At 39.9% G+C, this 16,103-nt stretch overlaps 1 protein-coding gene across 1 annotated transcript in view; it reads right to left on the bottom strand.

Moving 5' to 3' along the window:
• The window catches only part of SCHIP1 (schwannomin interacting protein 1), a 122,014-nt gene that overhangs the window by 53,275 nt on the left and 52,636 nt on the right, over positions 1-16,103 (bottom strand). The gene's annotated exons all lie outside the window — the stretch shown is intronic.

Below are 16,103 nucleotides of genomic sequence, written 5' to 3' on the forward strand. Positions count from 1 at the left end.
GGGTCTTCACTCATTTAAAAAATGGCATTTTGTAGTTCTGTTGATTCCCCACTTCTTACTGGCTCTTAGCTGCTTTTTAAGTCAAACAGAAATCGAATGAAATATTTATTTCTAAAAAAAATTTTTAGGGAGAGGGCTGATTCAAGTATCAAAGTCAGTATAATTCATTCATTTTGTGAAAATGAAACTAAACTATATAACCCAATGCCGTGACTTGAATATATAGAAATCCCCAATACAAGACATATGATCCTAGAAACAGGCCATTCTACCTAAGAGGCTGTAATGGAAAGAATTCTGGACTTGCAGATAGTACTCAGAGGAAATACATGTTTCTGGGGAAAAAAAGGGAAACAATTTCTGAAGTACTTCAGGGTCATCCTGGGATTTTAGGATATGTAAAAAGAAACAACCAGGCCTGTAAATTCTTGAAGCTAATTTAATTACAGAAAATTAAGAAAGTAAACAATAAAATAAAATTTCCTTATCTATATTATTCAGCTGCCATATGCAATCTGTTTTGTTGTTTCTTAATGACATGGCCCCGACCACATAAATGGTACTCTATAAAACCTTCACTGAATTTAAACCAGCAAATTAAAAAAAAATTCAATAGGGTTATTATTTGTGAGCAATTTTTACCTATCTACCTCCTCAAAAACTCTTACTAGTAACCATGCAGTTTTCATTATGTTACTGACAGAGAAAAACAAGTACTTTTTGCCTGAGGAATGAAATCAACATGTTTGACAAGTTTTCACCTCAATCCCTGTCTTAAGGAAGGGTAGGAATGTGTGTTAGGAATATATGGTGATATATTTATAATTTTGTAACAGCGCCTCTGTTGTTTGGAAAGACAAAAAAATGTTTTTTAAAATAAATATTCTTAATTTTTGCTACTTGAGATTCACATAGGAGAAAAATTTGCTACCTGAGTTCAACTCCAGTGAAACACTCACATGCACGGCTTCAGCATCCTACTTAGGGGAATGAGAAGGCAGCAGGGAAGGCCCAAGTGATGATCTCACAGGTTTGCATTTCAGCACAGGGCTCACTGGGTTCCAATGAACCCAGTACTCTGGATACTCTGGTACTCTGGAGAGGTACCCAGCAGAAGGTCACAGCCCTTCTCTGTAGAATATGGGAGAAAGACAGGCCATGTGACATGGGCAGGATTCTTTAGACCTGTTCATTGGCAGGTGGCACAACGAAAGGTTGATGAATGAAGCAGAAGCCTGAGCTAGATCATGAGTCTTCTTAAATGTAGGATGAAGAAAAGAGAATAGAAACTTTTCAGGGAAAGGAAACAATATTCAGTACATCCTCATCCCAAACTCTGTCCTTCTACTGAGCCAGGACAGAGACAGAGATGTCTGTGAGGAGCACCTTGCTATATAATTACCTAGATGAAGGTTCTGAAAGCCTATGTATGTGCAAGGAAAAGTAGGCCATAGTGAAAAGTTCCTTTTGCAAGGTAGCAAATAAGATGAAATGGAAATCCTATACCTAATATAGAAGGCATACCCCAACTTTCCAAGACAGAACAGCTTTAACTTCAAAGGCTGTTAACAGTTTACTGAAGTTACTACATGGACAATCTATGACCTAAAGACTCAGGAACATGCTTTCAAGCTGTACAAGGCCCAAAAAGCCACTTCCTGGACTCTGTTCTCTTCTGAAAACTAAAGGCTCTGGGATAGATTACATAAGCTCCTGAAGACATTTATCATGTGTTGTTTAAAAAAAAAAAAAAAAAAAAAAAGCCTAAACATGATCCCACTCTTCACAGTTGCTGTTCCATAAATAGTGGAAGTGACTCAGAGGTGGCTCTGGGGAGAACAAATTTCTGACAATTGTGTCTCAAATCCTGTCAAAAAAACCCTCTCAAGTGGTATAAACAAGATTAAAAAAAGTAATATATCAAGGCAGCTTCCCTTTATAGTCATTCATTGGAGAGGACTCTGTGTTACAATTTAAATTATGATTTGCTAGTACAAAAAACTTTAAACAGAAACCAGCTGTTCCAAGAACATTTAAGCTAGAATAACTTACCAAACTACAGTAACATTTGTTATTTTTGGATCAAAAAATATTTGTGAACTGTTTAAGTATGGTCTATGTAGCAGAGAGATTCTTTTTTCTTCTTAGGTCTTTACAACTTTCCTTCCCATAAAAAGTATTGGTTTTCAGATTTGGACAGGACCTCATGAGATACACTGTTATTTTCCAGATATGGAAACTGAGGCCTAAGAAAGTTGTGACATGCCCAAAAATATAAATCCTCCTCCTCAAACAACAACAAGCCATCAAAGAAAAACAAACCTCCAGATTTTCTAGGTTCATATCTTGTGAATGTGTTCTTATTAAACAATGCTAAATGAAGGCCCACGAGATTTGGAGAAATAAACCCCTTTGGGCCAATAATGTAGGTTGGCCTTGAAATCAAAATCTATCATAATGCGGAATGCCTGGGTGGTTCAGTTGGTGAAGTAACCGACTCTTGATTTTGGCCCAGGTTGTAATCTCAGTTCATGAGTTCGAGCCCCAGTAGGGCTGCATGCTGACGGTGTGAAGCATGCTTGGGATTCTCTCTCTCTGCCTCTCCTCTGCTTGCATTATCTCTCTTTTGCTCTCTCTCTGAAAATGAATAAATAAACTTAAAAAAAATCTATCATAAGGTAAAAGGTTGTAGTATGGCTCTACCTAAATTTGAATCAAAGGTATGTTTAAAAGGAGGAAAAATTAGAGTATTTCCTGACTGGGCTACTTTTCTGCCATTGAGCAAATTGTGGTGTCTATAAATCCAGAAAAGTATTTTTTCAATTCGGCAGTTACTAGCAACAGAATCAAAGAGATTTTTTGGGTAGTAAATGTAGTGATAAAAAGTCACATCTACAGGTCATGGGAGCATACAGTTTCAAAAGCGAATTTCTGGGGTCAGGGACTGAATTGGAGGGGGGTATCAGGAATTTTCTGGCACAAGCTGTGTGATTTGATAAGGTCTTGGCTTACACAGGTGTGTACATTTGCCAAAACTCAGTGAATAATATATTTAAAATTTGTGCATTTCATTGTATGTGAAATTTATCTCAAAAGAACTTTAAAAATATGCTTAACAAATATTGAACTGTAGTTAATGATATGCAGGCTAAGTTTTTAGAGGGAGGCTTAGTGAAACTTTGAAATGCATCAAATAAATTAGAGGAACTGATGGCTAGGTAGAGGGATAGTTTGATGGAAAGCTGTGACAAAGCAAGTTTAGTAAAACATTAACTGTAGAATCTGGAAGGTGCATAAGCGGGTATTCACCTAAAAACTATCCAGTTGGAAAATGTTCATAATGAAATTTTAGGAAAAAAAATGAAGTTATGGAGGGTGGGGAAGATGAAAAAGGAAATCATTGTCTTAAGCACTGTCTTAAATTTTCAAGCTTTTCCTTAGGAATTTTGGGAAAGCAGGTAGACATTTTATAAAGCTTTCAGTTGCAATGGAAGGGGCAATGGAAGCAAAGGAATTATGAGGCAAATCAATTCTGTCCACATGAGGGAGAACTGAGGGTCTCCTGATGTTCTGTGTTCACCCAAAAAACACAATCGGCAACACCTGCGACAATGAACCTTAGAAAATGGCTTCATGGTTTACAAAGTACTTTCTCCAACATCTCCCTTGATTCTTACAACCTTGCAGTTGAAACAGATGGCTATTCTGTGCCGTGTAAAGACATGTTTCTGTCCTCAAGGAGATTGGTATGAGAAATAAGGCAGCATATAGATGGCTGCATATAACAACTGATGATTTAAGTGCCTTAAAAGAGATTTTGTGTTTGCTCACTGGGAATTCAGAGACGAAGAAAACTCTTAGCTAGGGTAAACCAGGAGACTGCAATAATCTTGTTGGTTTGGTTGTTCACTTCTTGAATACCTATCTTTTCTATTTGTAGACTAATGCAAGTTTACTTAGAACTTGGATTTTGGTTGGTTTATTCAGTGCTAATGTCCCCAGCATCTGAAATAATACCTGGCATATAACAAGCTCTCATTTAATTCATTTATTCATTCATTTAAATATTTTTAAATGAATATATAAATGATCATGACCTTCAGAAAGTCGCCTCATTTATCTTGGAACTCCGTTTCCTCATCTATCAATGGAGGATGTTGATTCCTTGATTATTGGGTTGCTGACAGGATGAAATGAGAATAACATGTAAAATAGCTCTTAGGTACTGAGGAGAGGAGCAGAAATGGATTTTTCCCCCCTCTTAATTAAAGGCAATACAATAGCTCAAGAAAAAAAAGAGACGCCTAAAGGATGGAGGTCATAGTGGGAATGGAAAAGAAGAGACAAAGGGATGCTTCCATGAGACACTGTGAAAAATGAACCGATGCGTCCAGCCACTGATCTGATGTTGAAGTGAACAAGACAAGGAGTCATGAGGCTTTGAGACCAACCACTGGCTGGAGTAAAATTGGTGCTGTGCAAAGAAACAGGGAAGTCAGAAGGAGGAACAGATTCTGGGGGATTGGGCTGCAGTAATGAGTTCTTTTATTTTTCACCATGAGGTTCTGAGCTGAAGGTGCAGGAGGCAACTGGGGCTCAAGAGAGAAGTCAGGCAAACAGAATTTGGGATGTGTTTGCAGGGAGAGGATAGTTGAAGCTGCAGAAAATTAGATGAAGGGGGAGACTGTAGAGAAAGAACTAGTAAGAAACAAAGATGTCCCTGTGGTAAACACAATAATGACCTCCCAAAGTATTTATGTCCTAGTCTCCACCTGGGAAAGGGGAATTAAGGCTGATAATCAGCTAACCTTGAGATGGGAGATTATCCTGGTTATCTAGATGAGCTCAGTGTCACCACAAGGGTTCTTAAGGTAAAAGGAGGAGGCAGAAGAGGAAGGAACAGAGATGACAGTATGAGAAAGGCTCGGCCAGTGTTGTTGGCTTTGAGGACAGAGGAAGAGCTCACAAGTCAATGATTGTGGGAGGCCTCTAGAAAAGGAAAAAGCAACAAAACAGACTCTCCCCTAGAGCCTCCAGAAGGAGGAGCATAGCCCTGCTGACACGTTGATTTTAGTCCAGTGAGACCACTTGCGAACTTCTGACCTCCAGAACTATAGGATAATTATTTGTATTGATGAAGTTGGGATAAATTTTGATAGCAGCAATAGAAAACTAATACAATAATCTTGGGTCAAAGCCCACATTTAGAGGGCAAGAGGAAGGGAAGGGAGTGTGGTCGACAGGGTGAGAGGAAAATGAAATCCAATGTAGTGAGGGGTCACCAGGGGATTTGCTGGCAGAGCTAAATTGCTTCCAAGTACTTTTTTGAGGGAAGTGGAAAAGACTAGTAGGGTGGAAGGTAAATACCACCAAAAGCCATTAGTTCTAACTATTAGGAAGTCATCAGTTACTCTTGAGAGAATAATCTCAGTAGTAGTGTGTTGGGATAAAAGCCAGGTTATCAGTGGTTAAGAAGTTGAGGGACTGAGTAGAAAGCAGTTTGTAAGGAAGTTTGTTGGTGAATTACAGCATTAGGGCAGTAGCTTGAGTGTATAGTGGAACAGGGAGGTTTGGTTGTGGCTGATTTTTAAGACAGGGGAGACCTGAACATCTATGTGTTCAGCAGGGAAGGAGCTAGAGGGAAGGGAGAAATTGAAGACAATGGGTGAAAAATCATCCAAAGGGCCAGGTCCTGGAGTTGGACCAGGAGCATGTGATGGTTCTTCATTCAGCTGTGGACCTGAAGATATGATGAGCAAAGTTACGAAGCAGTGTTGAGTAAGGAGATGGAGAAAGATGCAGGAGCACAGGTTGGGGGGGTGGTTATCTTGGGGTCCTTAAAGGAGCAGCAGGTGGTTAAGACCTGAAAGGCAGGGAAGGCCAGAGTGGGATCAGAGAGTCTGGACCAATATGGTGGACAGCTTTTCCAAGAGATTTTGTAGAGGGTTTTGCTGTATCACTTGAGAATATTCAGTTAATGCTATAGAAGAACAAGAAAAACAAATGGGATGAATGAAACTTGTAAGAGGTGTTAAGGATAATGAGTATGTAGTAGTTTGTCAGACATATGTGAAATGTGCAAGATGTTTAGATTTAGACAATGAGTAAGCAAGCAGACAGAGGCAGAATTCATCATATGTGTTAAGTGTCAGTGAGTAAGTAAGTATATGTAGCCTGGATGTGTCAGACATGGATCAAACACATGTGTGCAGGTCATAGAAAGGAATAGAAAGACTAAAGAAGCACCTAATATTCACAACACACTAAATAACCCGAGGCATTCAATATTCATTAGATTTACGCTGACTGTGCACTGGTGACTCCCATTCTGGCCCTATGTACCCTCTGCCTAAGAAATGCAAATATAATCCATAGCAGCTCATCAGAAGAGGGGGCAAGCTACAGAGGAAGCCAGAGGGACTTGCCCCTATGTCTCTGATAAAGCAAGTTGCATGTCATTGGCAGATACCTCGGTCTAATTGGGCCTCCTTTCTCAAATCTCAACTCAGTTTCCTAACCTTATCATCAGCAGGGACAGTGGCCATGGCAGAAAGCCTGGACACACAAATACTGTATAACCTAAGATTCAGGTAGTGCGGTCCTACACTATATTGTATGTATGTCAGCGCGGCCCCTTTTCCTTGCTTTCTGATATGCATTTTAAACTGATTCAATGAACTGTGATTTGAGCATGTTAATTTGGTCTGTGACTTCTGGGATAGAGCATCTGTAATGGACTTGAAGGCCCCTGTTGCAGCAAGGTCATTTTTCATATATAGAGAGAACGCTTGGTATCAGGATATTCCCACATGCCCTGGGGCCCAGAAATGAGAAGTAAGAGAAGGATAAAAATGAGATGGGTTATAATTTTTTTATCCTTAAACCATAAATAAGAAACTTATCTAAGAGTCTTACAAACCACTGTAAACTAATATACTCAGAAGTTTTGACTATTCTGACCCTGGATACCTTTATTTCAGGTATTAAAAAATACTTTGCCGAGCAAATTATTAATGTGAATCAAAGATTGTCACTTTTTCTTTTCTTCTTGAAGTATTAGAATCTGTTTTTAAAATGAAAACTGCTATGCAAGATAACAGAAGTGTTTTTAATCAACATAAAACTTCTAGTTCAAATTTATATTTACTTATCATATCCTTCATTGAGAACATGAGGCTTTGTTGTACATAGACATTTGAAAATAGAATTTATAGAAGTCATTTACAGTCTTATTCCAACCGTATTTTTACATTTATTTATTTTGTTGGATTGCACCACATCAAGAGAATCTGGTTTCACATAGATAAGTAGTCGGAAATGGCAGCAGTCCTTTTTAATAGCTTATGTTGCAATCTCTGATATTCTTCATTAAATATACCTAAACGCTTGAAAGCAAAATAACAAGAAATTTATTTCCAGATTGACCTACTAACAATATATAGCAATTGCTCACATTTCTCATAAGAGATAGACACGAAAAGGCAGAGTGTGCAAACTTCTCAGAGGTCATCTCTCTAGAACCAGACCTGCTCACCTGATGTATCTGCCATTCACCTGGCGCTGCATAATCTACCTATTAGGCTTGATGAGGGTATGTGCCCAACAGATATGCCTGACCCTAACCTGGCAGTGAACCGTGCTGGGCCCCTTAGGCATCTTAGATAATTTTTCCTTCTTGGAGATGCACAGGCATGACTTTTCAGTAAGACCAGTACAGAGGTACCACCCACATGGTCAATGACACATTTACAAGTACAGTTTTAAGGACTGTAAAAGACTATTTAACCCGGCAGGATAAATTAATATGCTAATGTAAAAAAAAGGGGTAGGGAGAAATACTTTGCATAGATATGAGGGAAGGAATCACTACATTTGGGCTAAAAGGTTATATTCTTCTTACTGTCACTTTACAGGACCACTTTTCTCTAAAAGCCCAAGGTCTCATAGACAATCTCATTTGTATCTATATTCGGAATTATTTTCACATCTCAGAACTTTCTCATTACCAATTTGATTGGGGGGGGTGCTGGGAATGAGGTGTTTAGAAGCTCATAGAACAGGTGCAAGTGAACCTCTAAAAATATCTCCTGCAACTCTGGGTTTCTATGACACAGTTTGAAACCTGATGCGTCAGGCAGTGCTATAGCAGGCAGCCTCCCTCTCCTTCTAGAATAATGCGATGGTTTATATTTCAATAGAATCTGCCAAAGTGCTTGTTTATTGGACACAGTCCTAGTCCTCTCCCCATAGTATTTTCTGGCCAACGCTGACTGAAATTCGCACACTGTAGAAAAATAGTAACTGACTCAGATAAATTTGGGTGAAGTCTACATGGTTTCATCCCAAATTTATGTCAGTTTTTAAGGGTCATTTCTTTTCGTCTCCATTTCCCAGCCTTTGGAGTCACAGAGAGCAGTGGCAGAAAAGTGAAAGGTAGTATAAACCTTCCAGGGCTAACACAAGACTTTCAAATAAAAACAAGTTGGTATGTCAAGAGGACCCAAGCCAGAGCTAGCACAGAGTGTGTGTGTGTGTGTGTGTGTGTGTGTGTGTGTGTGTGTAGGGGAAGCAGGGGCACAATCTCCCTTCATCCCTCCAGGTTTTTCAGTTGCCCAGTCAGCCTTCCCTACTGATACGAGTGCATGTAGCTACAGGAGTACATGGAATCCCCGATGACAGAAAAGGCTGTTCATTTCTCCAAGGTGGTGATGGTTGATTTAAAATCAGGTTAACAAAGTATTAGGGAAGGGGACTGACCCTCATCTTGAAGAAAGGTGACCTCTAGTGGACAAATGCAAGTGTGTTTTTTAACCAATTCCAACTGAGAATGACATTAGAAAACAAAAATAATGTCAAAAGTACGCTTCACTGTTGTATTGATCTTTCAATGATATTTTTAATATCAACTATAAACATAAGTGCATAAGTCTTCAGTTACATTAATGAAAGGGTTTCAAGTTACACAAAGCTACTACATCCAAAGTTACAATCTAAGCTGTCTTGAATGGTTCTGGAATTGACAGATCCTTAGACCAGAAGTCACAGACCTAGGTTCTGGGCTCAATTCTCTTGGGCAACAGCTTCATATCTAAGAGCCTCCATTTCCTTTTTTTTTTTTTTTTTTTTAATTTTTGTAAATGTTTTTATTTATTTTTGAGACAGAGACAGACAATGCATGAGCAGGGGAGGAGCAGAGAGAGAGGGAGACACAGAATCTGAAGCACAGAATCTGAAGCTGTCAGCACAGAGCCCGACGCAGAGTTCGAACCCACGGACTGTGAGATCATGACCTGAGCCGAAGTCGGACACCCAACCGACTGAGCCACCCAGGCGCCTCTAGGAGCCTCCATTTTCTAACCTATATAATGTCTGCACTAAAAAACTGTCATCTCCCTGCACCCACTAACCCCACTACTACTTTTAGGCTGTCAAATGGCGGTCTTTTCAAATTAAGCTTATTTTGTATACTGAGGTTTACAAATGAGCAACAACAATGAAATTAATGTCACAGTACATATGAGCATTAAGCGAGTCATCAAAATCAATTAGATTTCAGTTCAAGGTCTTCCTTATATAAATGTAATGAAGATAAAGGCACTGATTTTTTTTCCTTTTTTACACTGTGAAAAACAATTTTCAAAAGCTACGCACACTAGATCATTAGTTTGTGATGCAATTTTAGTTTATTATGAAAATTAGTTACTATTTTCAAAAGATTTATTTCACAGAATAAAACAAGGCAATGATAAAAAAAAGAAACATAATTTATGTAGTATATCTCTTCTGGAAACTGCTTATCAACTGACGTATTTTCCTAGTTTGTCACTGAACACAGGAAAGAGGCATAATTTATGATTAAACTCTATTAACATAATCTCTAAGGAACTATTAAAATTCTTTAGTGGTCCTTAAATCTTATTGTTTTTTTCCCCCTCAATACAAGAGTAATGTTGAAATGCTTATTAGTTATAACGGGATTTAGTACTTAAGAGCTTCCTCAGGTATATTCTCTAACCAGCTTTTCTGGGGCCAGTTAAGTAACAGTCTGGAATTTACAATCTTTCTTATCAATCTTACTTCTCAAAAGAGGTGTTCAAATGATTTTTACTTGCTAATGGGTAGGAAAGCAAACATTGGTCTAAAAGGTTTGGGGCGCCTGGGTGGCGCAATCGGTTAAGCGTCCGACTTCAGCCAGGTCACGATCTCACGGTCTGTGAGTTCGAGCCCCGCGTCGGGCTCTGGGCTGATGGCTCAGAGCCTGGAGCCTGTTTCCGATTCTGTGTCTCCCTCTCTCTCTGCCCCTCCACCGTTCATGCTCTGTCTCTCTCTGTCCCTAAATAAATAAATAAATAAATAAACAAACAAACGTTAAAAGGTTTACTGAAGTGTAATAAAAATGCAAGAATGTCATTTAATGATTTCATACACTTACTTAAAGCTATTCAATTAAGAAAATTCCTCATCTTTTAGAAATAAATTCTGAATATAAAGGTACTGGTTAGGAAATCACGCTACTCCGAACAATGGACAGCCAGGGGACTCATGCTCAGAGAAGAGGGTTAAAATCCGTCATGGATTGTTCATAAACAGGAAAGTTAATCTGCATGTTAACCCCAACTCTTCTAAAACTCTCTCACTTAAACCAGTTTTCCTTTGTGAACAGCAAAGATAGCCTCTTTCAGAAACAAAGGCTAGGCCAACAAAAATGTTGGCCTATTGTAAGTGCGTAGCTTTTTCATTATTTATTAAGAAAGCCAAGACAGGAATTAGCAGTGCTTTTGAGGTTCAGTGCCTACAGAATCCCTATCTACCTCACTCTAATACCTCTCCTCTCCCTTCGTCTGAGACAGTAGAGTTGGCTTGTTTTCATTCTTAACATTCAAGCAGAGCAAAAAGAGAAGGAAAAAAAAAACTAGAAAAATAAACACAATCCATTATGCCCAGATACCAATGCTTCCTCTCTTCCCCTCTTCCTCTCACGGCCTTGGACTTCCAGCAGAACTATGAGGAATAGCAGCCAGCTAAAAAGGCTGCTTTGCACATCTGCTTTGCAGACAGCAGTGGAAAACTTACACTGATGGTTTAAGCTACTTGTGTTTTGTTTTGAGGTTTTTAAAATCAAATTCACTTTCCAAAGGACAGAAGTGATCTCTTCAACGGAGCTGTCAGTATAACAGGTGATTGGACCTCTCACCCTAATTTTAAATGGCATAAATTTATAAAACATTGTTTTAAAAAAAATTAAGCCTCATTTACTCATCCAGTTGCCCTATTTGATTGTCTTGATAGCTGCGTGCTTTTTTATTTAGTTCCCAAATTGTTATAAAAAACTTGCAGCCTTACCCTCTGTGAATGAAGAATACTTCTAAAAACACAGATTATGTCACATCTTGGTTTAAAACTCTGGGTAGGTTTCCCTTCACATTAGGATGACACATTTGGGATGAAATAATTCCCCAACACTGCTGCTCTAGGTCCTGATCTACGCTCCAGACTTCCTTTGCATCACTCACAATCTCGCTCACTTAGCTCTAGGCATACTGGCTGCCATTTAGTTTTCTCGAAAAGCCAAGCTCATCCCTGACTCAGGGCCTTCACATGAGCTATTTCTCAACTTGACCAAAATACTTCCCTCTTTGCCCAAATAACTTCTCTTGCTTCAAGTTGGAGGCCTTCCCCAAGCCCCCAGTCTAAGTAAGGTCCTACCTCAAATTTAGTTAGCACACTATGTTTTCTTTCTTAGCACTTACCGCAATTTGTAACCATTAGTTAATTGGTGGGATTTGTAATGTTGATTTGCTCCCCTAGACTGTATGTTTGTGAGAAAGTAGGGGCCATATCAAGTCTACCATTATATATCTAGCATACAGCACACTGCCAGACATATATAGTAGGTGTTCAACAAATATTTGAATGAATGCACGAAATTCTTCAAGTTCTCTCCCATCAGAGCCTTGGATCCAGGGCAGAAGTGTGCCTGCAACCAGCTGGTATTAGCTCAAGTCACTATTGTCGTAAAGCTGGGCAAGTGCCCGATTCTTCATCTCGAGGCAGTGGGTGAAGCCTCACCTGGATAGCTAAGTGGCTGACTGCCAATTTGTGAGCTAAACATGGTAAGGCCTTTTGGCTACATTTTCCTCCTTGCTGTGAGTTATAGCTTTGGCAGGCTCAACGGGGCCCCCTCACCTTGCTGATGTGTCTCAGGTGCAGGACTGTGCCAGCTGAACCCGACGGCAGATCATCATTTACAGCTCCCCATATAAGGTTAACACTTACTAAGCTGAATCCACTAGACTACTGACCCCAACTTAATTCAAAATTAGTCAGAAAAAAAAAGAAAAAAACCAGCCTAATGTGTCTTTCCCCTTCCCAACCGGCTACCTTATGTAATGAATTCTTGGTTCCATAGGATAGCTTGGCAAAATACCAAATAATTTGATGTTGTCAACTTGTACACCCCAAAGAAGGGCACTGATAAGAGTAAAAAGTCAGAATTCTTGCACATAAAAACCTTGAATTACAAGTAACTTGTTCTGCGAGTGTTCCACAAGACCTGGGCAAACATTTCTAATAAATTTTAACTTGGTAAGCAAGTGATGTCTTGCAATATGAGTAGTGCATGACGCCGAATGTCACATGATCACAACTGAGCCAATGGTTCTTGAAATTCACTTTGATATACAAGTGCTTTGGATTACTAGCATGTTTCTGGAATGAATTATGCTGGCAAGCCAAGGTTTTACTGTACTTAAGGAATGCTAGTGTTCCAACTAGTTTTCTCATCAAAAGACCAGGATGCAAAGTGACCCGTAGGAAGGTAAACTGAGTTTGTGAAAGACCGATAATTTTAAATTCATCCACTGTGGTTTAGGCCAGATGAAAAAAAGGCACACACAAAAAATTATTTTAGCATGTTTACTTTCTTAGAAGACAACAAACAAAGATGACAGCTAAAAATCAAGCCATAACCTATAATTTAGGCTGCGGCTTTCCAGAAAGTGTTCTACTATTTGAAGAAGAAATGCTGGATGTGGCTCGAGTCTCTCTAATCCAAATGCTCCCTCTCTGTATAAAATACTTAAGATTCTGTATTACAGCATCATCACCGACTGCAATTTCCACATTAAAAGAACCACGAAAGTGTCAGCACTCCAGGTACCTGTTTGCCCTGTGTTGGTGACAAATTAATCTTGAATCTGTGTCAAGAGTGCATTGAGTACCGGTCTGGCACTGCTGAATCTAGAGAGCTTATGTGGACTCTTCATTTAACACCAGTTACCATAATCCAGGTTTGACAGCTGAATCTGTGTAAGGATTAGCCTTCCCCAGATGGTGAGTGGAATGAGGCAAGTCTGCTGTCTACCCCCAGATAAATGATTATTCAGTCTGGTATGCACCCTTGTCCTGGCCTGCCCTGCGTGTGTCACCTCTATTTTTACTCAAGGCTACTGCTCTCGAATGTACACACCAGAGGAAGTGGAGGTCTCCTGTAAAGACAAGGAGAGAGCTCCTACATGCAGACATGAAATACTCTCAAGTAAGTATTCAATGTTCTCCTGACTGTGAGCAATAATAAATCAGTCATGCTCACTTGGAGTTAGGAGTAACTTTCAGATTTTCAACTTATTAATACACGGAGGTAATAATAAATGAAGAATCCTTCTGAAAGTGATGCTCGTTTCTCATGTTGAAAAAAAGATTAAAAGTTGGGAGTTCATAGGTTTTAGATGGACTCAATTACTTCCTTATTTACAAATGATATGGTTAAGTTGTTTTCCGTTATTTTCAAAAATCCCCTTCAATACCAAAATGTTGACATGTGAATGCGATAATAATTCAAATAACCTGACCCTGCCATGGTCAAGTTTTATCTGTTATTTGTTTTTAGGGGGTTGGAATAAGCACAGGGCCAGCTACATGCTTTGCAGGACCGTGTGCAAAATGAAAATGGGAACCTTTTTTCAAATATTAAGATTTTCAGGACAGCGATAATAGAGCATGAAGCCAAGAGCCTTGTGTGATTTCAGAGGTTAAATGCCCATGACACTGGTCCTGGGTGGCACATGGGGGAAGAGAAGGGAAGCAGACATACGGTCATTTCGTTTGAGAATTATGTGGGTTCTCGGTTTTGGAAGAAAAAAGAATCTTTGACTTTTGGCATGCGAATACCAATGGGAAGACATAAGTTCCTTCAGTATGAGAGGAGATGAAATTTAAGAGGCTGTTGAGGAGGAGAGGAGGAAAATGACCTTTATGAATCACCTAACATATGCCAGCTGCTGGTTCCGAGCTGGCCCCAACACTGTCACTAATCCCTCTTGCTCTAGCACTCTTGGTTATGCCCCCTCGACTCCCAGGTCACTGTTTATCTACCTAAGTGCCTTCCTATACAGCTTTGTACAACTTCCTCAGACCGCTGCCTCCAGTCCTCCACAGCCCTTCCAGGGGGCCCTCTTCTTGGAACATTCCCTTCATTGTCTTGCTCTAACAGGAGCCTGAAAGCACTGTCTCCCCTACAGCTCTTTCTACACCACTTTCAAGAGGTAGCTGTTTTCTCTCTTGCCTTTCTCTAGCTAGGGGCCTGGGGGATGAGTAGGTGTCTTTGCTCCTCTCTTGCTTCCAGACAATTGTTGCTCCTCCCTAACACCCTGCTCTGACTCTTCTACTAACAGACTCCTGATACCACCTCTAATTAGCCCTCTTAGTTGTAGTTATCTCGCAGCTTACCTGCCTCATGCCTTGAAGAGTCAGTCTCTGATGTGACTTCTAATTCTTGGGAATTTCCATGTCGGCTAGATAGCCCTTCAATATCTTGGCCTGGAAGTTCCTTGACTTCCTTCCTCTTCGATTCTATCTCAGTTACATCCACTCCCATGGTCCTATCCTCACCATGCCATTACCAACAACATCATGACCTCCAAAATTTCAATTTCAATCCTCTCATTCTCCAACAATCTTGTTTTCTCATTCTGGCTAACTCTAATATTCTAATTCCAATAATTCTTCAGCTGCACTAGACCCTGCACCCCATACATAGACTGTCCATCTTCCTCCCATCCCTCAGTCCCATTATGTCCTCCCTTCTCTCTCTACACATCTTAGATTCCATGGCCCATCGTTATAACCACCAACTTCAGACTCAAGTTAAATCCCAACTGTGGTTAAATTTAGTTCTTTGCTACTCTGTGCCTATTTCCAGGCTGACATATGTGGCTGGAGAAAAATACACAACCATACTCACTTTAAATTCACGACTGCTTATCCCAAGTGTGCCCTTTGTGCTGCCTGGTCTCCTCTATATTTCCCGAGTCCATTCCCTCCCACACTCTTGTAGACAACCACAACACTTCCTGAGAGAGTTGTCCAGACTTACTGTCTACAATTTCTCTCTGCCCTTTATTCTCTTTTGAACACTCTCCAGTTGGTTTTGTTCTCCCATGCCACTGAAATGGCTACACCTTCCTAAATCCCAAGATTTCCCAGTCTTCCTCAAACTAGATCTATGAGCACTATTCAACTATTCTACAATCAGTTTCTGAGGCAACATTCTCTTCTGGTTCTCTTCCTGTGTTAAAACCTGTCCTCTGCTGATTTCCCCTCTCTCCCCCACTTCTAGCTACTAGAGCTGTGCTGTCCAATATGGTAGCCACTAGTTACATGTGGCTTCTTAAATTTAAATTTCAGAATAGTAAAAATTCAGTTACTTAGTTGGCACTAGTCCTATTTTAAGTGCTCAGTAGTCACCTGTGTCTAGTGACGGAGGAGAGAACATTCCCATCACAGAATGTTCTGTTGCACAGTGCTACACTAGAATACACAAGGCTCAGTCCTTGGGCTTGTTCTGTATCTGGAACTCACTTCCTTGGAAATGCCATCCAGATTCTTGGCTGGTGACTTCAACCCTTATACCTCTAGCCTGGACCAATCCCTAAACTCAGATTCCTGTATCTCACTGCAAACTCACCATTTCTACTTGCATGTTTAATAGATGTATGTCTTAAATTTATAAGGCCTAAAACAAACTTCCATTTCCCCAACACCTGACTCCTGCAAACTCTTTACTCACAGTCTTCCCCATTTCAGTAAATGACAGCTCCATGCTT

The sequence above is a fragment of the Acinonyx jubatus genome, chromosome C2 (genome assembly GCF_027475565.1).
Source record: "Acinonyx jubatus isolate Ajub_Pintada_27869175 chromosome C2, VMU_Ajub_asm_v1.0, whole genome shotgun sequence".
Lineage (NCBI taxonomy): Eukaryota > Metazoa > Chordata > Mammalia > Carnivora > Felidae > Acinonyx > Acinonyx jubatus.